The sequence below is a fragment of the Ranitomeya variabilis genome, chromosome 6 (assembly GCF_051348905.1).
Source record: "Ranitomeya variabilis isolate aRanVar5 chromosome 6, aRanVar5.hap1, whole genome shotgun sequence".
In the NCBI taxonomy this organism is placed as follows: domain Eukaryota; kingdom Metazoa; phylum Chordata; class Amphibia; order Anura; family Dendrobatidae; genus Ranitomeya; species Ranitomeya variabilis.
Window position 1 is genome coordinate 470907921 of NC_135237.1, and position 25048 is coordinate 470932968.

The following is a 25048-nucleotide window of genomic DNA, read 5'->3' on the forward strand; positions in this document are numbered from 1 at the left end:
CTCGTTGCTCGGGTTTTCCCGAGTACGCGCGGGTGGTCTCCAAGTATTTGTAACTGCTCGGAGATTTAATTTTCTTTGCCTCAGCTGCATGATTTACAGCTGATAGACAGCTTGAATACATGTGGGGATTCCCTAGCAAACTGGCAACCCCCACATGTACTCAGGCTGGCTAGCAGCCGTAAATCATGCAGCTGCGTCAAGAAAAACTAAATCTCCGAGCAGTTACAAATACTCGGAGACCAACCGAGTGTGCTCGGGAAAACCCGAGCAATGAGTACACTCGCTCATCACTATTAATAATGTTTAAACAGGACGTGCTTGGGGTATAAAACAGTCTGTGTGATCCCTTACAGATTGACTAGCCACAAGTTTTACAGTAGAATGTGGACTGACTGAGCACAGTATTTATACCAGACTGTGGAGTGTCTTACCACAACATTTACAATAAACTGTGCTCCGACTGACCATAGCTTTTTAGATAGGTGTGTATCGAACACTCACAGTAATAATACCAGACTGTGGACTGACTGGTTGTCATTTACAGTGGTCTGTGGACTGACTGATCACAACCTTCACAACAGATTATAGAGCAGCTCATCTTAGCATTTACACTAGGTGTAGGCTAATTAACCACAGCATTAATACTAGAGTAAGAACCGACTGGTTGCAATTTTTAAACTATACTGTGGACTGACTGACCAAAACTTTTGCAGCAGACTGTGGACTGACTGGCTGCAGCTTTTACAATACACTGTGTATAGACTGACCCCACAGTCATTATCTCTGAGATAAGTAATTTTGACTCCAGTGTGTTATACTTATTGGTGTGTATAGCATGTAGCAGGAACATATTATCATATATTTGTCTTTTTACAGATGACTGAATCCCAGTGAGATGGTGGAACGTGACATTTTTCTTTGTGGATTCCAAGAAGACAATCAGAAGTATCACATAGGAGGTAATTAATTTTCATATTAATTACTGATAATCGTTGGTCTAGGCTTGAGTTCTAGATCTGCGGAGGTGTAATAACACCTTCCTGATACATGACAATATGCTGTATGTGTTTTTTCAAATGTACATCTTCTATACACAACTCCTAGTATAACACCACCATATCTCAGGTACAGAGATGGGGAACATTTCGTCTCATTATCCTCTGTCTTCCAAATTGGGAATCCCCTCTTATATTTTATAAAATACTCTTCCTATCAGCATTGAAATAATCAATGCCGTGTTTACACGAGACTGACCACAGCATTCACACTGGACCGAGGACTGACAGAACACAGCATTTACTCTAGATGTGTATTGACTGAGCCCAGTATTTATACAAGACTGGACTGACTGACAGCAACATTTACTATAGTCTGTGCACCAATTGACTATAGCATTTCCACTAGGTGTGGACTGACTGAGCACAGTATTTTACCTGACTGTGGACTACCTTACCACACCATTTACAATAAACTATGCTCTGACTGACTACAGCTTTTTGACTAGGTGTATCATCCGATCACAGTAATAATACCAAACTGTGATCTGACTACCAGTTATTTTCAAAGGTCTGTGGACTGACTTACCACAACATTCACAATAGATTATAGACCGGCTCTTCCCAGCATTTACAGTAGGTGTGCATTAATTAACCACAGCTTTTTTAGTGGACTAAGGACCGATTGATTACAATAGTTACAATAGTACAATGCACTGAGGATTTGTGAGGGGCAGAGCCAGGGCCATAGTCGTGGCTGAGAATATCTGGTTAAGCGCGCCCTGGCCTCCCGACACATATAAACAATGTCCCTTTTCTTGCATACCTTCTTCTACACCGTCAGGGTCCGATCAAGGCTGCTAAAGCTCGGCTGCTGATGTTGAAGAGCACAAATGGGCAGAGTCCATTTCAAACTTTAAATGAGGAACTTTACTTGTATCCAATCGCAGCACATCCTCATTAGTTACAGCATCAACACAGAATATGACATCGTTCACATCTTTTTCTTTCCCTGTGTCTTCACTTATTCCTCCCAAGGTTTCCCCGGGATGTACCGACCAGTTCGGTACTGCAGCTTCCTCCCTGTTCAGCATGACTACTCTTAGGTATTCCCTCATCTGTTTCACTCCAGACTGAAGAGCGTCTGCCTGCTTAGAAAGCTGCCACATTTTGGAGCTACTTGCGTCTCTATCCTGCTGAAACTCTTTAGCTGTAACTTGCTGACCCACTGGCACTGGACACCTGGGCCCTTTTCTTCAAACGTTATGGAGCTGCTGTGCTGTCCTGGGCTCTTAAACCCTTTGGGATGCCTGGGACTCCCTGGCCCCTCTGAGCTGTACCATCTGCCTGTGTTCACTAAACTAAAAACAGGAAATCCCGTTTCTTACCCACAGCAGGCTCCTCCTAATTTAACTGTCACTGTTCCTAGGAAAGTATAATACTAAAGTCTCTCCATCTAGTGTCCTAACCACTTACTACACTCTCCCTACGCTACAACATAATGCACATCTTACAGTATGCAGTATACAACAGTATTTACACATCAATTATAAACATAGCAGCATAAGGTAAAAAAAACATATACAATTAGCAACATTTAATAATGTTTAAATGGGATGTGCTTGGGGTATAAAACAGTCTCTGTGACCCCTTACATTCCCCGTTCTTTTTATGATGGTTGTACCCGACCATGCCATATGAAAACGTTATTATGTACAACGTGATACTCATCGCAGGGATGTAAACGAGGTAGAACCGATTTTAAGCGAAGTCTTTTGGTTCAGCAGGTACACTGGATACCACCCGCTGCAGAAAGTCTTACGGCTCATGTGGGAGCCAATGATAAAAAAACATATTAATGTGTTTAATAAAACTTTGGTGCCTGGCACATAGCCCCCCAGGTGCACTTTCAGTCCGTAAAGACTCGGTTACGACTGCTCACAGGACCAAGCCTTCTAAGCTGTCCGTTAATAACTTTTTCTTACAATACTTTACTAACCTGACCTGTCCGTCAGGTTATCAGTCCATGGGGGTTTTATGCTGCTGCCGTTAGGAAGAAGGGGGATTGGGGTTTATGCAGGCTCAGAATCAGCCCAGGCAGAACCCCATTCCCAGGCCACTGCACGGCCAACTAATACCCCTGCCATGTCTTGGCAACCTATGACAACCGCGGCCGCAGCGTCATCATCAGCCCGAACACGGGCACAGAATTCAGGTGATCAGGCGACACGGGACGGATCTCGCTGATAAGTGAACGTCAATAAACTCCATCTGTATGTATAGTGCTAGTTGCACCAAATAAAGTGGGACTGTTCCATGTCCCAGTGGGCAAAGGAGTCGTGTAGCACCAGAGCAATGGTGCAGTAAGGCTGGTACAGGCCAAAGTTTCATGTTTTGTGTGGACCCCCACCTTTAAATTTCATTGCGATCCTTCTGCTGGATGACGGAACTTCACCCTTAAGGAGAAACGAGTCCTTGGACTAACGGACCATGTGCGGCTGTAGCAACAGACTGTGTTTTAAGACCAGTTTAAGACCAGACAACCCACACATGGTTCTCGGAACCATACTTTGCACAAATGAAGGGGGAAAGAAGCCCCGAGGGCTGTCCTCTTTAATAAATGAGACATAATCCCCTTCATCCAGTGGTCTGCAGTATTTTATGGAAGCGACATTGACATATACCTTGTTGTTTGTGGTTTCCTCTCATATGAAGCCGTACCCATGGGCAACGTCTGCAAAAACTAAATGCTCATGAGTGTGACGCCCGGCCATAGCACCCTCTCCGGGTTGGCGCAGTTCTGCCCAGACCTCCTTTTCACGTTATTTCTTCTGCTCAATTACTCCCGCAATCCAGGCAGCCTGCCTGGGAGATGGAAACGGGCCCTCCAACTGCGGTTGGGAACGGGACTGACCGAGGGTTGAAATGCTGCAGAGCGTGGGTCTGCTGCATAGGGGCTCGCTCCGTGGGATAGGAGGCTGGACTTCTGGGGTGAGGGGCCGAGGTGCACTCACCAGCTCCTGATGATGCAGTTCTGGCTCTGCCTTTACTTCAGGCTCAGACTCCTGTTATGATCCGGTGACTTTGGAGCCGCATGGAACTTTCTCTGGAGTAGGTGGAAGCTGTACTGACCGCAAACCCTGAACTAACACCGCAACTAGAAGTAGCCGTGGGGTGTGCCTAACAAACCCTAGACACCTCGACACAGCCGGAGGACTAAATACCCCTATAAATGGAAATACGAATACTATCTTGCCTCAGAGCAGAACCCCAAAGGATAGGCAGCCCCCCACGAATATTGACTGTGAGTAGGAGAAGAAAGACACACGCAGGCAGAAAAACAGAATTCAGCAAAAGAGGCCACTCTAACTAAATAGGGAAAGATAGGACAGAATACTAAGTGCTCAGTATTAAAACCCTTCAAAAATATCCACAGCAGATAATACAAAAAGTTCCACAATCTAACTAAAGACATGGAATGTATATCTGCAACTCCTGAGAATCCAACAAGACTGAGAAAATACTTACACAATCAAGCAGGACAAAAAAACAATGAATAGCATGGAATTATTAAGCACACAGCATGTGTGCCACAAAAACAAAACCAAACACTTATCTTTGCTGATTTGGCAACAAGGCAGAAGGAACCAAACAATGACCAACACCTCCAAAACCATGGACAACTGGCAAGGACTAATGAATCCTGCAAGCCTAAATACCCCAGTCAGAACTGCAATCAGCAGATACACCTGACCAGGACTGCAACTCAGGGACAACTGCATTACCACCTACAACCACCGGAGGGAGCCCAAAAGCAGAATTCACAACAGTACCCCCCCCCTTGAGGAGGAGTCACCGAACCCTCACCAGAGCCCCCAGGCCGATCAGGACGAGCCAGATGAAAAGCATGAACCAAATCAGCAGCATGTACATCAGAGGCAAAAACCCAAGAATTATCCTCCTGTCCTTAACCCCTCCATTTGACAAGATACTGAAGCCTCCGCCTCGAAAAACAAGAATCCAAAATCTTCTCAACCACATACTCCAACTCCCCATCAACCAACACAGGGGCAGGAGGATCAACAGAGGGAACAACGGGTACCACATATTTCCGCAATAAAGATCTATGGAAGACATTATGGATAGCAAAAGAGGCCGGAAGCGCCAATCGAAAAGACACCGGATTAATAATCACAGAAATCCTATAAGGACCAATAAACCGAGGCTTAAACTTAGGAGAAGAAACCTTCATAGGAACATGACGGGAAGACAACCAGACCAGATCCCCAACCCGAAGCCGGGAACCAACACACCGACGACGGTTAGCAAAACGTTGAGCCTCCTCCTGAGACAACACCAAATTGTCCACCACCTGAGCCCAAATCTGCTGCAACCTGTCAACCACAGTATCCACACCAGGACAGTCAGAAGGCTCAACCTGCCCAGAAGAAAAACAAGGATGAAAACCAAAACTACAAAAAAAAGGGAAACCAAAGTAGCCGAACTAGCCCGATTATTAAGGGCAAACTCGGCCAACGGCAAAAAGGCCACCCAATCATCCTGATCAGCAGACACAAAGCATCTCAAATAAGTCTCCAAGGTCTGATTAGTTCGCTCGGTTTGGCCATTTGTCTGAGGATGAAATGCAGAGGAAAAAGATAAATCAATGCCCAGCCTAGCACAAAAGGCCCGCCAAAACCTAGAAACAAACTGGGAACCTCTGTCAGACACAATATTCTCCGGAATACCATGCAAACGAACCACATGCTGAATAAACAACGAAACCAAATCTGAAGAGGAAGGCAATTTAGGCAAAGGCACCAAATGAACCATCTTAGAGAACCGGTCACAGACAACCCAGATATCCTCTGGGAAACCGGAAGATCAGAAATAAAATCCATAGAAATATGCGTCCAGGGCCTCTCAGGGACTGGCAATGGCAAAAGCAACCCACTAGCACGGGAACAACAAGGCTTGGCCCGCGCACAAGTCCCACAGGACTGTACAAAGGAACGCACATCACGTGATAAAGAAGGCCACCAAAAGGACCTACCAACCAAGTCTCTGGTACCAAAAATACCAGGATGACCAGCCAACACAGAACAGTGAACCTCGGAAATCACTCTACTAGTCCATCTGTCAGGAACAAACAGTTTCCCCATAGGACAGCGGTCAGGTCTGTCAGCCTGAAATTCCTGAAGAACCCGTCGTAAATCAGGGGAAATGGCAGAAAGGACCACCCCTTCTTTCAGAATGCCGACTGGTTCAAGAACCTCAGGAGAATCAGGCGAAAAACTCCTAGAAAGGGCATCAGCCTTAATATTCTTAGAACCCGGGAGATACGAGACCACAAAATCAAAACGGGAAAAAAACAAGGACCATCGAGCCTGTCTAGGATTCAACCATTTGGCAGACTCGAGGTAAATCAGATTCTTATGATCGGTCAAGACCACAATACGGTGCTTAGCTCCCTCAAGCCAATGTCGCCACTCCTCAAACGCCCACTTCATAGCCAACAACTCCCGATTGCCGACATCATAATTGCGTTCAGCAGGTGAAAATTTACGGGAAAAGAAGGCACACGGTTTCATCAAGGAACCCACAGGATCCCTCTGAGACATAACGGCCCCTGCCCCAATCTCAGAAGCGTCAATCTCAACCTGAAACGGAAGAGAAACATCCGGTTGGCGCAACAACAGAGCAGAAGTAAATCGACGTTTAAGCTCCTGAAAGGCAGAAACAGCCGCAGAGGACCAATTCGCCACATCAGCGCCTTTCTTCGTCAAATCGGTCAAGGGTTTAACCATGCTGGAAAAGTTAGCAATGAAACTGCGATAAAAATTTGCAAAACCCCAAAATTTCTGAAGGCTCTTTACGGACGTGGGTTGAATCCAATCATGAATGGCCTGAACCTTAACCGGATCCATCTCAATAGATGAAGGAGAAAAAATAAAACCCCAAAAAGAAACCTTCTGCACCCCAAAGAGACACTTAGACCCCTTCACAAACAAAGCATCGTCACGAAGAATCTGAAATACCCTCCTGACCTGTTCCACATGAGACTCCCAATCATCAGAAAAAATCAAAATATCGTCCAGATATACAATCAAGAATTTATCAATATAAGTCCGGAAGATATCATGCATGAAAGATTGAAAAACAGTTGGAGCATTAGTGAGCCCGAACGGCATCACAAGGTATTCAAAATGGCCTTCGGGCGTATTGAACGCAGTTTTCCATTCATCACCCTGCTTAATACGAACAAGATTATACGCCCCCCGAAGGTCAATCTTCGTAAACCAATTAGCCCCCTTAATCCTAGCAAACAAATCGGAAAACAAAGGTAAAGGGTATTGAAACTTGACCGTGATCTTATTCAAGAGGCGATAATCAATACAGGGTCTCAAGGAGCCAACCTTCTTAGCCACAAAAAAAAATCCCGCTCCCATTGGTGAAGAAGATGGCCGAATATGCCCTTTCTCCAAAGACTCCTTAACATAACTCCGCATAGCGGTATGTTCAGGCACAGACAGGTTGAAGAGTCGGCCCTTAGGAAACTTACAGCCTGGAATCAAATCAATCGCACAATCACAGTCCCTGTGCGGTGGAAGAGAACTGGACTTGGGCTCATCGAATACATCCTGAAAATCAGACAAAAACTCTGGAATTTCGGAAGAGGAAGAAGAGGAGATGGACATTAAAGGAACATCATTATGAACCCCCTGACAACCCCAACTAGTCACAGACATAAACTTCCAATCCAACACAGGATTATGTACCTGCAACCACGGAAAACCCAGAACGATAGCATCATGTAAATTATGCAACATCAGAAATCGACAATCTTCCTGATGGGCCGGCGCCATACGCATGGTCACCTGTGTCCAAAACTGGGGTTTATTTTTAGCCAAATGTGTAGCATCAATGCCCCTTATAGGAATAAAGTTCTGCAAAGGCTGCAAGGGAAAACCACAACGCCTAGCAAACTCAAAGTCCATTAAGTTCAAAGCGGCGCCTGAATCCACAAACGCCATGACAAAAAATGATGACAATGAGCAGATCAAGGACACAGATAACAGAAATTTAGGTTGTACAGTACTGATGGTAAATGAACTAGCGATCCTCTTTGTCCACTTAGGGCAGGCTGAAATGACATGAGAAGCATCACCACAATAATAACACAACCTATTCTGACGTCTGAATCCTTGTCGTTCTGTTCTAGACAGAATCCTATCACACTGCATTGGCTCAGGACTCTGCTCTGAGGACAACGCCACAGCGCGCACAGTTCTGCGCTCCCGCAAGCGCCGATCAATCTGAATGGCCAGAGACATAGAATCACTCAGACCGACAGGCGTGGGAAACCCCACCATAACATCTTTAACGGATTCAGAAAGACCCTTTCTGAAAATTGCCGCCAAAGCATCATCATTCCATTTAGTCAACACAGACCATTTTCTAAATTTCTGACAATATAATTCTGCCGCCTCTTGACCCTGAGACAGGGCCAACAAGGTCTTCTCCGCTTGATCCACAGAATTAGGTTCATCATATAATAGTCCTAAAGCCTGAAAAAAGGAATCTACATTAAGCAAAGCCGGATTCCCAGATTCCAGGGAAAATGCCCAATCCTCAGCCACCCAGAGAAAAAGAGGAAAGATAAGGCAAAACAAACTGCAGAAAAAAAAAAATGACTCGACACCCTTCTTCCCTTCTTCTGAGATGCATTTAACTCATTACTGGCCAGTTGTACTGTTATGACCCGGTGACTTTGGAGCCGCATGGAACTTTCTCTGGAGTAGGTGGAAGCTGTACTGACCGCAAACTAACACCGCAACTAGAAGTAGCCGTGGGGTGTGCCTAACAAACCCTAGACACCTCAACACAGCCGGAGGACTAAATACCCCTATAGATGGAAATAGGAATACTATATTGCCTCAGAGCAGAACCCCAAAGGATAGGCAGCCCCCCACGAATATTGACTGGGATATTTGAAGGAACCAAAGAATGACCAACACCTCCAAAACCATGGACAACTGGCAAGGACTAATGAATCCTGCAAGCCTAAATACCCCAGTCAGAACTGCAATCAGCAGATACACCTGACCAGGACTGCAACTTAGGGACAACTGCATTACCGCCTACAACCACCGGAGGGAGCCCAAAAGCAGAATTCACAACAGACTCCTCCATAATCTCCAGTCCCTGATGGCGTGGAAACATTGGTTTTGGCTCCCGAGGATGGTATTACGGCTCCCGAGAATGGTGTTCTGGCTCCGGCGACTGCTGACACCTCTCCTTCGCAGGTACAGGAAACCGGTCCGCTCGGGATTCATCGGCAACTTCCCTTAGTCCTCTGTGTTGGCCTTCTCCTCTTCTTGTCTCCATTTCCTCTTAATTCAGCCTATGCCACCGCAGCTGTACAAGGGTTTTTTTCTGGGCCCCACCTGTTCCAAAGTGTGATCGCTTCCGGCCACAACACCCACGTAAAAAGCTGCCACATGTTGGAACGACCTGCACCTTTATCCTGCAGCAATTCTTTAGCTGTAACTTGCTGACCCACTGGCACTAGACGGCTGGGCCCTTTCTTTCAAACATTACGGAGCTGCTGCACTGTCCCGGGCTCTTAAGCCTTTTGGGACGCCTGTACCAGCTCCCTGTCTTCACTGAACTAAAGACAGGAAATCCCCTTTTTTACCGAAAGCAGGCTCCTCCTAATTTAACTGTTACTGTTCCAAGGAAACTATAATACTAAAGTATCTACATCTAGTGTCCAACCACTAACTACACTATCCCTATGCTACAACATAATGCACATCTTACAGTATGCAGTATACTACAGTATTTACACATCAAGTATAAACAGAGCAGCATAAGGTAATAAAACATACACAATTAGCAACATTTAATAATTAGTGATGAGCGACTGTACTCGTTGCTTGGGTTTTCTCGAGTACGCGCGGGTGGTCTCCAAGTATTTGTAACTGCTCGGAGATTTAATTTTCCTTGCCTCAGCTGCATGATTTACAGCTGATAGACAGCTTGAATACATGTGGGGATTCCCTAGCAAACTGGCAACCCCCACATGTACTCAGGCTGGCTAGCAGCCGTAAATCATGCAGCTGCGTCAACAAAAACTAAATCTCCGAGTAGTTACAAATACTCGGAGACCAACCGAGTGTGCTCTGGAAAACCCGAGCAATGAGTACACTCGCTCATCACTATTAATAATGTTTAAACAGGACGTGCTTGGGGTATAAAACAGTCTGTGTGATCCCTTACAGATTGACTAGCCACAAGTTTTACAGTAGAATGTGGACTGACTGAGCACAGTATTTATACCAGACTGTGGAGTGTCTTACCACAACATTTACAATAAACTGTGCTCCGACTGACCATAGCTTTTTAGATAGGTGTGTATCGAACACTCACAGTAATAATACCAGACTGTGGACTGACTGGTTGTCATTTACAGTGGTCTGTGGACTGACTGATCACAACCTTCACAACAGATTATAGAGCAGCTCATCCTAGCATTTACACTAGCTGTAGACTAATTAACCACAGTATTAATACTAGAGTAAGAACCGACTGGTTGCAATATTTAAACTATACTGTGGACTGACTGACCAAAACTTTTGCAGCAGACTGTGGACTGACTGGCTGCAGCTTTTACAATACACTGTGTATAGACTGACCACAGTCATTATCTCTGAGATAAGTAATTTTGACTCCAGTGTGTTATACTTATTGGTGTGTATAGCATGTAGCAGGAACATATTATCATATATTTGTCTTTTTACAGATGACTGAATCCCAGTGAGATGGTGGAACGTGACATTTTTCTTTGTGGATTCCAAGAAGACAATCAGAAGTATCACATAGGAGGTAATTAATTTTCATATTAATTACTGATAATCGTTGGTCTAGGCTTGAGTTCTAGATCTGCGGAGGTGTAATAACACCTTCTTGATACATGACAATATGCTGTATGTGTTTTTTCAAATGTACATCTTCTATACACAACTCCTAGTATAACACCACCATATCTCAGGTACAGAGATGGGGAACATTTCTTCTCATTATCCTCTGTCTTCCAAATTGGGAATCCCCTCTTATATTTTATAAAATACTCTTCCTATCAGCATTGAAATAATCAATGCCGTGTTTACACGAGACTGACCACAGCATTCACACTGGACCGAGGACTGACAGAACACAGCATTTACTCTAGATGTGTATTGACTGAGCCCAGTATTTATACAAGACTGGACTGACTGACAGCAACATTTACTATAGTCTGTGCACCAATTGACTATAGCATTTCCACTAGGTGTGGACTGACTGAGCACAGTATTTTACCTGACTGTGGACTACCTTACCACACCATTTACAATAAACTATGCTCTGACTGACTATAGCTTTTTGACTAGGTGTATCATCCGATCACAGTAATAATACCAAACTGTGATCTGACTGCCAGTTATTTTCAAAGGTCTGTGGACTGACTTACCACAACATTCACAATAGATTATAGACCGGCTCTTCCCAGCATTTACAGTAGGTGTGCATTAATTAACCACAGCTTTTTTAGTGGACTAAGGACCGATTGATTACAATAGTTACAATAGTACAATGCACTGAGGATTTGTGAGGGGCAGAGCCAGGGCCATAGTCGTGGCTGAGAATATCTGGTTAAGCGCGCCCTGGCCTCCCGACACATATAAACAATGTCCCTTTTCTTGCATACCTTCTTCTACACCGTCAGGGTCCGATCAAGGCTGCTAAAGCTCGGCTGCTGATGTTGAAGAGCACAAATGGGCAGAGTCCATTTCAAACTTTAAATGAGGAACTTTACTTGTATCCAATCGCAGCACATCCTCATTAGTTACAGCATCAACACAGAATATGACATCGTTCACATCTTTTTCTTTCCCTGTGTCTTCACTTATTCCTCCCAAGGTTTCCCCGGGATGTACCGACCAGTTCGGTACTGCAGCTTCCTCCCTGTTCAGCATGACTACTCTTAGGTATTCCCTCATCTGTTTCACTCCAGACTGAAGAGCGTCTGCCTGCTTAGAAAGCTGCCACATTTTGGAGCTACTTGCGTCTCTATCCTGCTGAAATTCTTTAGCTGTAACTTGCTGACCCACTGGCACTGGACACCTGGGCCCTTTTCTTCAAACGTTATGGAACTGCTGCGCTGCCCTGGGCTCTTAAACCCTTTGGGATGCCTGGGACTCCCTGGCCCCTCTGAGTTGTACCATCTGCCTGTGTTCACTAAACTAAAAACAGGAAATCCCGTTTCTTACCCACAGCAGGCTCCTCCTAATTTAACTGTCACTGTTCCTAGGAAAGTATAATACTAAAGTATCTCCATCTAGTGTCCTAACCACTTACTACACTCTCCCTACGCTACAACATAATGCACATCTTACAGTATGCAGTATACAACAGTATTTACACATCAATTATAAACATAGCAGCATAAGGTAAAAAAAACATATACAATTAGCAACATTTAATAATGTTTAAATGGGATGTGCTTGGGGTATAAAACAGTCTCTGTGACCCCTTACATTCCCCGTTCTTTTTATGATGGTTGTACCCGACCATGCCATATGAAAACATTATTATTTACAACGTGATACTCATCGCAGGGATGTAAACGAGGTAGAACCGATTTTAAGCGAAGTCTTTTGGTTCAGCAGGTACACCGGATACCACCCGCTGCAGAAAGTCTTACGGCTCATGTGGGAGCCAATGATAAAAAAACATATTAATGTGTTTAATAAAACTTTGGTGCCTGGCACATAGCCCCCCAGGTGCACTTTCAGTCCGTAAAGACTCGGTTACGACTGCTCACAGGACCAAGCCTTATAAGCTGTCCGTTAATAACTTTTTCTTACAATACCTTACTAACCTGACCTGTCCGTCTGGTTATCAGTCCATGGGGGTTTTATGCTGCTGCCGTTAGGAAGAAGGGGGATTGGGGTTTATGCAGGCTCAGAATCAGCCCAGGCAGAACCCCATTCCCAGGCCACTGCACGGCCAACTAATACCCCTGCCATGTCTTGGCAGCCTATGACAACCGCGGCCGCAGCGTCATCATCAGCCCGAACACGGGCACAGAATTCAGGTGATCAGGCGACACGGGACGGATCTCGCTGATAAGTGAACGTCAATAAACTCCATCTGTATGTATAGTGCTAGTTGCACCAAATAAAGTGGGACTGTTCCATGTCCCAGTGGGCAAAGGAGTTGTGTAGTAAGGCTGGTACAGGCCAAAGTTTCATGTTTTGTGTGGACCCCAACCTTTAAGTTTTCATTGCGATCCTTCTGCTGGATGACGGAACTTCACCCTTAAGGAGAAACGAGTCCTTGGACTAACGGACCATGTGCGGCTGTAGCAACAGACTGTGTTTTAAGACCAGACAACCCACACATGGTTCTCGGAACCATACTTTGCACAAAGGAAGGGGAAAAGAAGCCCCGAGGGCTGTCCTCTTTAATAAATGAGACATAATCCCCTTCATCCAGTGGTCTGCAGTATTTTATGGAAGCGACATTGACATATACCTTGTTGTTTGTGGTTTCCTCTCATATGAAGCCGTACCCATGGGCAACGTCTGCAAAAACTAAATGCTCATGAGTGTGACGCCCGGCCATAGCACCCCCTCCGGGTTGGCGCAGTTCTGCCCAGACCTCCTTTTCACGTTATTTCTTCTGCTCAATTACTCCCGCAATCCAGGCAGCCTGCCTGGGATATGGAAACGGGCCCTCCAACTGCGGTTGGGAACGGGACTGACCGAGGGTTGAAATGCTGCAGAGCGTGGGTCTGCTTCATAGGGGCTCGCTCCATGGGATAGGAGGCTGAGGGACCGGCTGGACTTCTGGGGTGAGGGGCCGAGGTGCACTCACCAGCTCCTGATTATGCAGTTCTGGCTCTGCCTTTACTTCAGGCTCAGACTCCTGTTATGATCCGGTGACTTTGGAGCCGCATGGAACTTTCTCTGGAGTAGGTGGAAGCTGTACTGACCGCAAACCCTGAACTAACACCGCAACTAGAAGTAGCCGTGGGGTGTGCCTAACAAGCCCTAGACACCTCAACACAGCCGGAGGACTAAATACCCCTATAGATGGAAATAGGAATACTATCTTGCCTCAGAGCAGAACCCCAAAGGATAGGCAGCCCCCCACGAATATTGACTGTGAGTAGGAGAAGAAAGACACACGCAGGCAGAAAAACAGAATTCAGCAAAAGAGGCCAATCTAGCTAAATAGGGAAAGATAGGACAGAATACTAAGCGCTCAGTATTAAAACCCTTCAAAAATATCCACAGCAGATAATACAAAAAGTTCCACAATCTAACTAAAGACATGGAATGTATATCTGCAACTCCTGAGAATCCAACAAGACTGAGAAAATACTTACACAATCAAGCAGGACAAAAAAACAATGAATAGCACGGAATTATTAAGCACACAGCATGTGTGCCACAAAAACAAAACCAAACACTTATCTTTGCTGATTTGGCAACAAGGCAGAAGGAACCAAACAATGACCAACACCTCCAAAACCATGGATAACTGGCAAAGACTAATGAATCCTGCAAGCCTAAATACCCCAGTCAGAACTGCAATCAGCAGATACACCTGACCAGGACTGCAACTCAGGGACAACTGCATTACCACCTACAACCACCGGAGGGAGCCCAAAAGCAGAATTCACAACAGTACCCCCCCCTTGAGGAGGAGTCACCGAACCCTCACCAGAGCCCCCAGGCCGATCAGGACGAGCCAGATGAAAAGCATGAACCAAATCAGCAGCATGTACATCAGAGGCAAAAACCCAAGAATTATCCTCCTGGCCATAACCCTTCCATTTGACAAGATACTGAAGCCTCCGCCTCGAAAAACAAGAATCCAAAATCTTCTCAACCACATACTCCAACTCCCCATCAGCCAACACAGGGGCAGGAGGATCAACAGAGGGAACAACGGGTACCACATATTTCCGCAATAAAGATCTATGGAAGACATTATGGATAGCAAAAGAGGCCGGAAGCGCCAGTCGAAAAGACACCGGATAAATAATCCCAGAAATCCTATAAGGACCAATAAACCGAGGCTTAAACTTAGGAGAAGAAACCTTCACAGGAACATGACGGGAAGACAACCAGACCAGATCCCCAACCCGAAGCCGGGAACCAACACACCGACGACGGTTAGCAAAATGTTGAGCCTCCTCCTGAGACAACACCAAATTGTCCACCACCTGAGCCCAAATCTGCTGCAACCTGTCAACCACAGTATCCACACCAGGACAGTCAGAAGGCTCAACCTGCCCAGAAGAAAAACAAGGATGAAAACCAAAACTACAAAAAAAAGGGAAACCAAAGTAGCCGAACTAGCCCGATTATTAAGGGCAAACTCGGCCAACGGCAAAAAGGCCACCCAATCATCCTGATCAGCAGACACAAAGCATCTCAAATAAGTCTCCAAGGTCTTATTAGTTCGCTCGGTTTGGCCATTTGTCTGAGGATGAAATGCAGAGGAAAAAGATAAATCAATGCCCAGCCTAGCACAAAAGGCCCGCCAAAACCTAGAAACAAACTGGGAACCTCTGTCAGACACAATATTCTCCGGAATACCATGCAAACGAACCACATGCTGAATAAACAACGAAACCAAATCTGAAGAGGAAGGCAATTTAGGCAAAGGCACCAAATGAACCATCTTAGAGAACCGGTCACAGACAACCCAGATATCCTCTGGGAAACCGGAAGATCAGAAATAAAATCCATAGAAATATGCGTCCAGGGCCTCTCAGGGACTGGCAATGGCAAAAGCAACCCACTAGCACGGGAACAACAAGGCTTGGCCCGCGCACAAGTCCCACAGGACTGTACAAAGGAACGCACATCACGTGATAAAGAAGGCCACCAAAAGGACCTACCAACCAAGTCTCTGGTACCAAAAATACCAGGATGACCAGCCAACACAGAACAGTGAACCTCGGAAATCACTCTACTAGTCCATCTGTCAGGAACAAACAGTTTCCCCATAGGACAGCGGTCAGGTCTGTCAGCCTGAAATTCCTAAAGAACCCGTCGTAAATCAGGGGAAATGGCAGAAAGGACCACCCCTTCTTTCAGAATGCCGACTGGTTCAAGAACCTCAGGAGAATCAGGCGAAAAACTCCTAGAAAGGGCATCAGCCTTAATATTCTTAGAACCCGGGAGATACGAGACCACAAAATCAAAACGGGAAAAAAACAAGGACCATCGAGCCTGTCTAGGATTCAACCATTTGGCAGACTCGAGGTAAATCAGATTCTTATGATCGGTCAAGACCACAATACGGTGCTTAGCTCCCTCAAGCCAATGTCGCCACTCCTCAAACGCCCACTTCATAGCCAACAACTCCCGATTGCCGACATCATAATTGCGTTCAGCAGGCGAAAATTTACGGGAAAAGAAGGCACACGGTTTCATCAAGGAACCCACAGGATCCCTCTGAGACATAACGGCCCCTGCCCCAATCTCAGAAGCGTCAATCTCAACCTGAAACGGAAGAGAAACATCCGGTTGGCGCAACACCAGAGCAGAAGTAAATCGACGTTTAAGCTCCTGAAAGGCAGAAACAGCCGCAGAGGACCAATTCGCCACATCAGCGCCTTTCTTCGTCAAATCGGTCAAGGGTTTAAACATGCTGGAAAAGTTAGCAATGAAACTGCGATAAAAATTTGCAAAACCCCAAAATTTCTGAAGGCTCTTTACGGACGTGGGTTGAATCCAATCATGAATGGCCTGAACCTTAACCGGATCCATCTCAATAGATGAAGGAGAAAAAATAAAACCCAAAAAAGAAACCTTCTGCACCCCAAGATTATACGCCCCCCGAAGGTCAATCTTCGTAAACCAATTAGCCCCCTTAATCCTAGCAAACAAATCGGAAAACAAAGGTAAAGGGTATTGAAACTTGACCGTGATCTTATTCAAGAGGCGATAATCAATACAGGGTCTCAAGGATCCAACCTTCTTAGCCACAAAAAAAAATCCCGCTCCCATTGGTGAAGAAGATGGCCGAATATGCCCTTTCTCCAAAGACTCCTTAACATAACTCCGCATAGCGGTATGTTCAGGCACAGACAGGTTGAAGAGTCGGCCCTTAGGAAACTTACAGCCTGGAATCAAATCAATCGCACAATCACAGTCCCTGTGCGGTGGAAGAGAACTGGACTTGGGCTCATCGAATACATCCTGAAAATCAGACAAAAACTCTGGAATTTCGGAAGAGGAAGAAGAGGAGATGGACATTAAAGGAACATCATTATGAACCCCCTGACAACCCCAACTAGTCACAGACATAAACTTCCAATCCAACACAGGATTATGTACCTGCAACCACGGAAAACCCAGAACGATAGCATCATGTAAATTATGCAACATCAGAAATCGACAATCTTCCTGATGGGCCGGCGCCATACGCATGTCACCTGTGTCCAAAACTGGGGTTTATTTTTAGCCAAATGTGTAGCATCAATGCCCCTTATAGGAATAAAGTTCTGCAAAGGCTGCAAGGGAAAACCACAACGCCTAGCAAACTCAAAGTCCATTAAGTTCAAAGCGGCGCCTGAATCCACAAACGCCATGACAAAAAATGATGACAATGAGCAGATCAAGGACACAGATAACAGAAATTTAGGTTGTACAGTACTGATGGTAAATGAACTAGCGATCCTCTTTGTCCACTTAGGGCAGGCTGAAATGACATGAGAAGCATCACCACAATAATAACACAACCTATTCTGACGTCTGAATCCTTGTCGTTCTGTTCTAGACAGAATCCTATCACACTGCATTGGCTCAGGACTCTGCTCTGAGGACAACGCCACAGCGCGCACAGTTCTGCGCTCCCGCAAGCGCCGATCAATCTGAATGGCCAGAGACATAGAATCACTCAGACCGACAGGCGTGGGAAACCCCACCATAACATCTTTAACGGATTCAGAAAGACCCTTTCTGAAAATTGCCGCCAAAGCATCATCATTCCATTTAGTCAACACAGACCATTTTCTAAATTTCTGACAATATAATTCTGCCGCCTCTTGACCCTGAGACAGGGCCAACAAGGTCTTCTCCGCTTGATCCACAGAATTAGGTTCATCATATAATAGTCCTAAAGCCTGAAAAAAGGAATCTACATTAAGCAAAGCCGGATTCCCAGATTCCAGGGAAAATGCCCAATCCTCAGCCACCCAGAGAAAAAGAGGAAAGATAAGGCAAAACAAACTGCAGAAAAAAAAAAATGACTCGACACCCTTCTTCCCTTCTTCTGAGATGCATTTAACTCATTACTGGCCAGTTGTACTGTTTTGATCCGGTGACTTTGGAGCCGCATGGAACTTTCTCTGGAGTAGGTGGAAGCTGTACTGACCGCAAACTAACACCGCAACTAGAAGTAGCCGTGGGGTGTGCCTAACAAACCCTAGACACCTCAACACAGCCGGAGGACTAAATACCCCTATAGATGGAAATAGGAATACTATATTGCCTCAGAGCAGAACCCCAAAGGATAGGCAGCCCCCCACGAATATTGACTGGGATATTTGAAGGAACCAAAGAATGACCAACACCTCCAAAACCATGGACAACTGGCAAGGACTAATGAATCCTGCAAGCCTAAATACCCCAGTCAGAACTGCAATCAGCAGATACACCTGACCAGGACTGCAACTCAGGGACAACTGCATTACCGCCTACAACCACCGGAGGGAGCCCAAAAGCAGAATTCACAACAGACTCCTCCATAATCTCCAGTCCCTGATGGCGTGGAAACATTGGTTTTGGCTCCCGAGGATGGTATTACGGCTCCCGAGAATGGTGTTCTGGCTCCGGCGACTGCTGACACCTCTCCTTCGCAGGTACAGGAAACCGGTCCGCTCGGGATTCATCGGCAACTTCCCTTAGTCCTCTGTGTTGGCCTTCTCCTCTTCTTGTCTCCATTTCCTCTTAATTCAGCCTATGCCACCGCAGCTGTACAAGGGTTTTTTTCTGGGCCCCACCCGTTCCAAAGTGTGATCGCTTCCGGCCACAACACCCACGTAAAAAGCTGCCACATTTTGGAACGACCTGCACCTTTATCCTGCTGCAATTCTTTAGCTGTAACTTGCTGACCCACTGGCACTAGACGGCTGGGCCCTTTCTTTCAAACATTACGGAGCTGCTGCACTGTCCCGGGCTCTTAAGCCTTTTGGGACGCCTGTACCAGCTCCCTGTCTTCACTGAACTAAAGACAGGAAATCCCCTTTTTTACCGAAAGCAGGCTCCTCCTAATTTAACTGTTACTGTTCCAAGGAAACTATAATACTAAAGTATCTACATCTAGTGTCCAACCACTAACTACACTATCCCTATGCTACAACATAATGCACATCTTACAGTATGCAGTATACTACAGTATTTACACATCAAGTATAAACAGAGCAGCATAAGGTAATAAAACATACACAATTAGCAACATTTAATAATTAGTGATGAGCGACTGTACTCGTTGCTTGGGTTTTCTCGAGTACGCGCGGGTGGTCTCCAAGTATTTGTAACTGCTCGGAGATTTAATTTTCCTTGCCTCAGCTGCATGATTTACAGCTGATAGACAGCTTGAATACATGTGGGGATTCCCTAGCAAACTGGCAACCCCCACATGTACTCAGGCTGGCTAGCAGCCGTAAATCATGCAGCTGCGTCAACAAAAACTAAATCTCCGAGTAGTTACAAATACTCGGAGACCAACCGAGTGTGCTCTGGAAAACCCGAGCAATGAGTACACTCGCTCATCACTATTAATAATGTTTAAACAGGACGTGCTTGGGGTATAAAACAGTCTGTGTGATCCCTTACAGATTGACTAGGCACAAGTTTTACAGTAGAATGTGGACTGACTGAGCACAGTATTTATACCAGACTGTGGAGTGTCTTACCACAACATTTACAATAAACTGTGCTCCGACTGACCATAGCTTTTTAGATAGGTGTGTATCGAACACTCACAGTAATAATACCAGACTGTGGACTGACTGGTTGTCATTTACAGTGGTCTGTGGACTGACTGATCACAACCTTCACAACAGATTATAGAGCAGCTCATCCTAGCATTTACACTAGCTGTAGACTAATTAACCACAGTATTAATACTAGAGTAAGAACCGACTGGTTGCAATATTTAAACTATACTGTGGACTGACTGACCAAAACTTTTGCAGCAGACTGTGGACTGACTGGCTGCAGCTTTTACAATACACTGTGTATAGACTGACCACAGTCATTATCTCTGAGATAAGTAATTTTGACTCCAGTGTGTTATACTTATTGGTATGTATAGCATGTAGCAGGAACATATTATCATATATTTGTCTTTTTACAGATGACTGAATCCCAGTGAGATGGTGGAACGTGACATTTTTCTTTGTGGATTCCAAGAAGACAATCAGAAGTATCACATAGGAGGTAATTAATTTTCATATTAATTACTGATAATCGTTGGTCTAGGCTTGAGTTCTAGATCTGCGGAGGTGTAATAACACCTTCTTGATACATGACAATATGCTGTATGTGTTTTTTCAAATGTACATCTTCTATACACAACTCCTAGTATAACACCACCATATCTCAGGTACAGAGATGGGGAACATTTCTTCTCATTATCCTCTGTCTTCCAAATTGGGAATCCCCTCTTATATTTTATAAAATACTCTTCCTATCAGCATTGAAATAATCAATGCCGTGTTTACACGAGACTGACCACAGCATTCACACTGGACCGAGGACTGACAGAACACAGCATTTACTCTAGATGTGTATTGACTGAGCCCAGTATTTATACAAGACTGGACTGACTGACAGCAACATTTACTATAGTCTGTGCACCAATTGACTATAGCATTTCCACTAGGTGTGGACTGACTGAGCACAGTATTTTACCTGACTGTGGACTACCTTACCACACCATTTACAATAAACTATGCTCTGACTGACTATAGCTTTTTGACTAGGTGTATCATCCGATCACAGTAATAATACCAAACTGTGATCTGACTGCCAGTTATTTTCAAAGGTCTGTGGACTGACTTACCACAACATTCACAATAGATTATAGACCGGCTCTTCCCAGCATTTACAGTAGGTGTGCATTAATTAACCACAGCTTTTTTAGTGGACTAAGGACCGATTGATTACAATAGTTACAATAGTACAATGCACTGAGGATTTGTGAGGGGCAGAGCCAGGGCCATAGTCGTGGCTGAGAATATCTGGTTAAGCGCGCCCTGGCCTCCCGACACATATAAACAATGTCCCTTTTCTTGCATACCTTCTTCTACACCGTCAGGGTCCGATCAAGGCTGCTAAAGCTCGGCTGCTGATGTTGAAGAGCACAAATGGGCAGAGTCCATTTCAAACTTTAAATGAGGAACTTTACTTGTATCCAATCGCAGCACATCCTCATTAGTTACAGCATCAACACAGAATATGACATCGTTCACATCTTTTTCTTTCCCTGTGTCTTCACTTATTCCTCCCAAGGTTTCCCCGGGATGTACCGACCAGTTCGGTACTGCAGCTTCCTCCCTGTTCAGCATGACTACTCTTAGGTATTCCCTCATCTGTTTCACTCCAGACTGAAGAGCGTCTGCCTGCTTAGAAAGCTGCCACATTTTGGAGCTACTTGCGTCTCTATCCTGCTGAAATTCTTTAGCTGTAACTTGCTGACCCACTGGCACTGGACACCTGGGCCCTTTTCTTCAAACGTTATGGAACTGCTGCGCTGCCCTGGGCTCTTAAACCCTTTGGGATGCCTGGGACTCCCTGGCCCCTCTGAGTTGTACCATCTGCCTGTGTTCACTAAACTAAAAACAGGAAATCCCGTTTCTTACCCACAGCAGGCTCCTCCTAATTTAACTGTCACTGTTCCTAGGAAAGTATAATACTAAAGTATCTCCATCTAGTGTCCTAACCACTTACTACACTCTCCCTACGCTACAACATAATGCACATCTTACAGTATGCAGTATACAACAGTATTTACACATCAATTATAAACATAGCAGCATAAGGTAAAAAAAACATATACAATTAGCAACATTTAATAATGTTTAAATGGGATGTGCTTGGGGTATAAAACAGTCTCTGTGACCCCTTACATTCCCCGTTCTTTTTATGATGGTTGTACCCGACCATGCCATATGAAAACATTATTATTTACAACGTGATACTCATCGCAGGGATGTAAACGAGGTAGAACCGATTTTAAGCGAAGTCTTTTGGTTCAGCAGGTACACCGGATACCACCCGCTGCAGAAAGTCTTACGGCTCATGTGGGAGCCAATGATAAAAAAACATATTAATGTGTTTAATAAAACTTTGGTGCCTGGCACATAGCCCCCCAGGTGCACTTTCAGTCCGTAAAGACTCGGTTACGACTGCTCACAGGACCAAGCCTTATAAGCTGTCCGTTAATAACTTTTTCTTACAATACCTTACTAACCTGACCTGTCCGTCTGGTTATCAGTCCATGGGGGTTTTATGCTGCTGCCGTTAGGAAGAAGGGGGATTGGGGTTTATGCAGGCTCAGAATCAGCCCAGGCAGAACCCCATTCCCAGGCCACTGCACGGCCAACTAATACCCCTGCCATGTCTTGGCAGCCTATGACAACCGCGGCCGCAGCGTCATCATCAGCCCGAACACGGGCACAGAATTCAGGTGATCAGGCGACACGGGACGGATCTCGCTGATAAGTGAACGTCAATAAACTCCATCTGTATGTATAGTGCTAGTTGCACCAAATAAAGTGGGACTGTTCCATGTCCCAGTGGGCAAAGGAGTTGTGTAGTAAGGCTGGTACAGGCCAAAGTTTCATGTTTTGTGTGGACCCCAACCTTTAAGTTTTCATTGCGATCCTTCTGCTGGATGACGGAACTTCACCCTTAAGGAGAAACGAGTCCTTGGACTAACGGACCATGTGCGGCTGTAGCAACAGACTGTGTTTTAAGACCAGACAACCCACACATGGTTCTCGGAACCATACTTTGCACAAAGGAAGGGGAAAAGAAGCCCCGAGGGCTGTCCTCTTTAATAAATGAGACATAATCCCCTTCATCCAGTGGTCTGCAGTATTTTATGGAAGCGACATTGACATATACCTTGTTGTTTGTGGTTTCCTCTCATATGAAGCCGTACCCATGGGCAACGTCTGCAAAAACTAAATGCTCATGAGTGTGACGCCCGGCCATAGCACCCCCTCCGGGTTGGCGCAGTTCTGCCCAGACCTCCTTTTCACGTTATTTCTTCTGCTCAATTACTCCCGCAATCCAGGCAGCCTGCCTGGGATATGGAAACGGGCCCTCCAACTGCGGTTGGGAACGGGACTGACCGAGGGTTGAAATGCTGCAGAGCGTGGGTCTGCTTCATAGGGGCTCGCTCCATGGGATAGGAGGCTGAGGGACCGGCTGGACTTCTGGGGTGAGGGGCCGAGGTGCACTCACCAGCTCCTGATTATGCAGTTCTGGCTCTGCCTTTACTTCAGGCTCAGACTCCTGTTATGATCCGGTGACTTTGGAGCCGCATGGAACTTTCTCTGGAGTAGGTGGAAGCTGTACTGACCGCAAACCCTGAACTAACACCACAACTAGAAGTAGCCGTGGGGTGTGCCTAACAAGCCCTAGACACCTCAACACAGCCGGAGGACTAAATACCCCTATAGATGGAAATAGGAATACTATCTTGCCTCAGAGCAGAACCCCAAAGGATAGGCAGCCCCCCACGAATATTGACTGTGAGTAGGAGAAGAAAGACACACGCAGGCAGAAAAACAGAATTCAGCAAAAGAGGCCACTCTAGCTAAATAGGGAAAGATAGGACAGAATACTAGGCGCTCAGTATTAAAACCCTTCAAAAATATCCACAGCAGATAATACAAAAAGTTCCACAATCTAACTAAAGACATGGAATGTATATCTGCAACTCCTGAGAATCCAACAAGACTGAGAAAATACTTACACAATCAAGCAGGACAAAAAAACAATGAATAGCACGGAATTATTAAGCACACAGCATGTGTGCCACAAAAACAAAACCAAACACTTATCTTTGCTGATTTGGCAACAAGGCAGAAGGAACCAAACAATGACCAACACCTCCAAAACCATGGATAACTGGCAAGGACTAATGAATCCTGCAAGCCTAAATACCCCAGTCAGAACTGCAATCAGCAGATACACCTGACCAGGACTGCAACTCAGGGACAACTGCATTACCACCTACAACCACCGGAGGGAGCCCAAAAGCAGAATTCACAACAGTACCCCCCCCTTGAGGAGGAGTCACCGAACCCTCACCAGAGCCCCCAGGCCGATCAGGACGAGCCAGATGAAAAGCATGAACCAAATCAGCAGCATGTACATCAGAGGCAAAAACCCAAGAATTATCCTCCTGGCCATAACCCTTCCATTTGACAAGATACTGAAGCCTCCGCCTCGAAAAACAAGAATCCAAAATCTTCTCAACCACATACTCCAACTCCCCATCAGCCAACACAGGGGCAGGAGGATCAACAGAGGGAACAACGGGTACCACATATTTCCGCAATAAAGATCTATGGAAGACATTATGGATAGCAAAAGAGGCCGGAAGCGCCAGTCGAAAAGACACCGGATAAATAATCCCAGAAATCCTATAAGGACCAATAAACGGAGGCTTAAACTTAGGAGAAGAAACCTTCACAGGAACATGACGGGAAGACAACCAGACCAGATCCCCAACCCGAAGCCGGGAACCAACACACCGACGACGGTTAGCAAAATGTTGAGCCTCCTCCTGAGACAACACCAAATTGTCCACCACCTGAGCCCAAATCTGCTGCAACCTGTCAACCACAGTATCCACACCAGGACAGTCAGAAGGCTCAACCTGCCCAGAAGAAAAACGAGGATGAAAACCAAAACTACAAAAAAGAAGGCGAAACCAAAGTAGCCGAACTAGCCCGATTATTAAGG

The 25048-nt window shown here is 45.5% G+C and overlaps 1 long non-coding RNA gene across 1 annotated transcript in view; it reads left to right on the forward strand.

The window, feature by feature from the left end:
* The window catches only part of LOC143781296 (uncharacterized), a 55374-nt gene that overhangs the window by 10128 nt on the left and 20198 nt on the right, over window positions 1-25048 (forward strand). Inside the window, exons 2-4 of the long non-coding RNA XR_013216651.1 lie at window positions 877-959; window positions 10801-10883; window positions 20424-20506. This is a non-coding gene — a long non-coding RNA (uncharacterized LOC143781296). The remainder of the gene's footprint in view (window positions 1-876; window positions 960-10800; window positions 10884-20423; window positions 20507-25048) is intronic.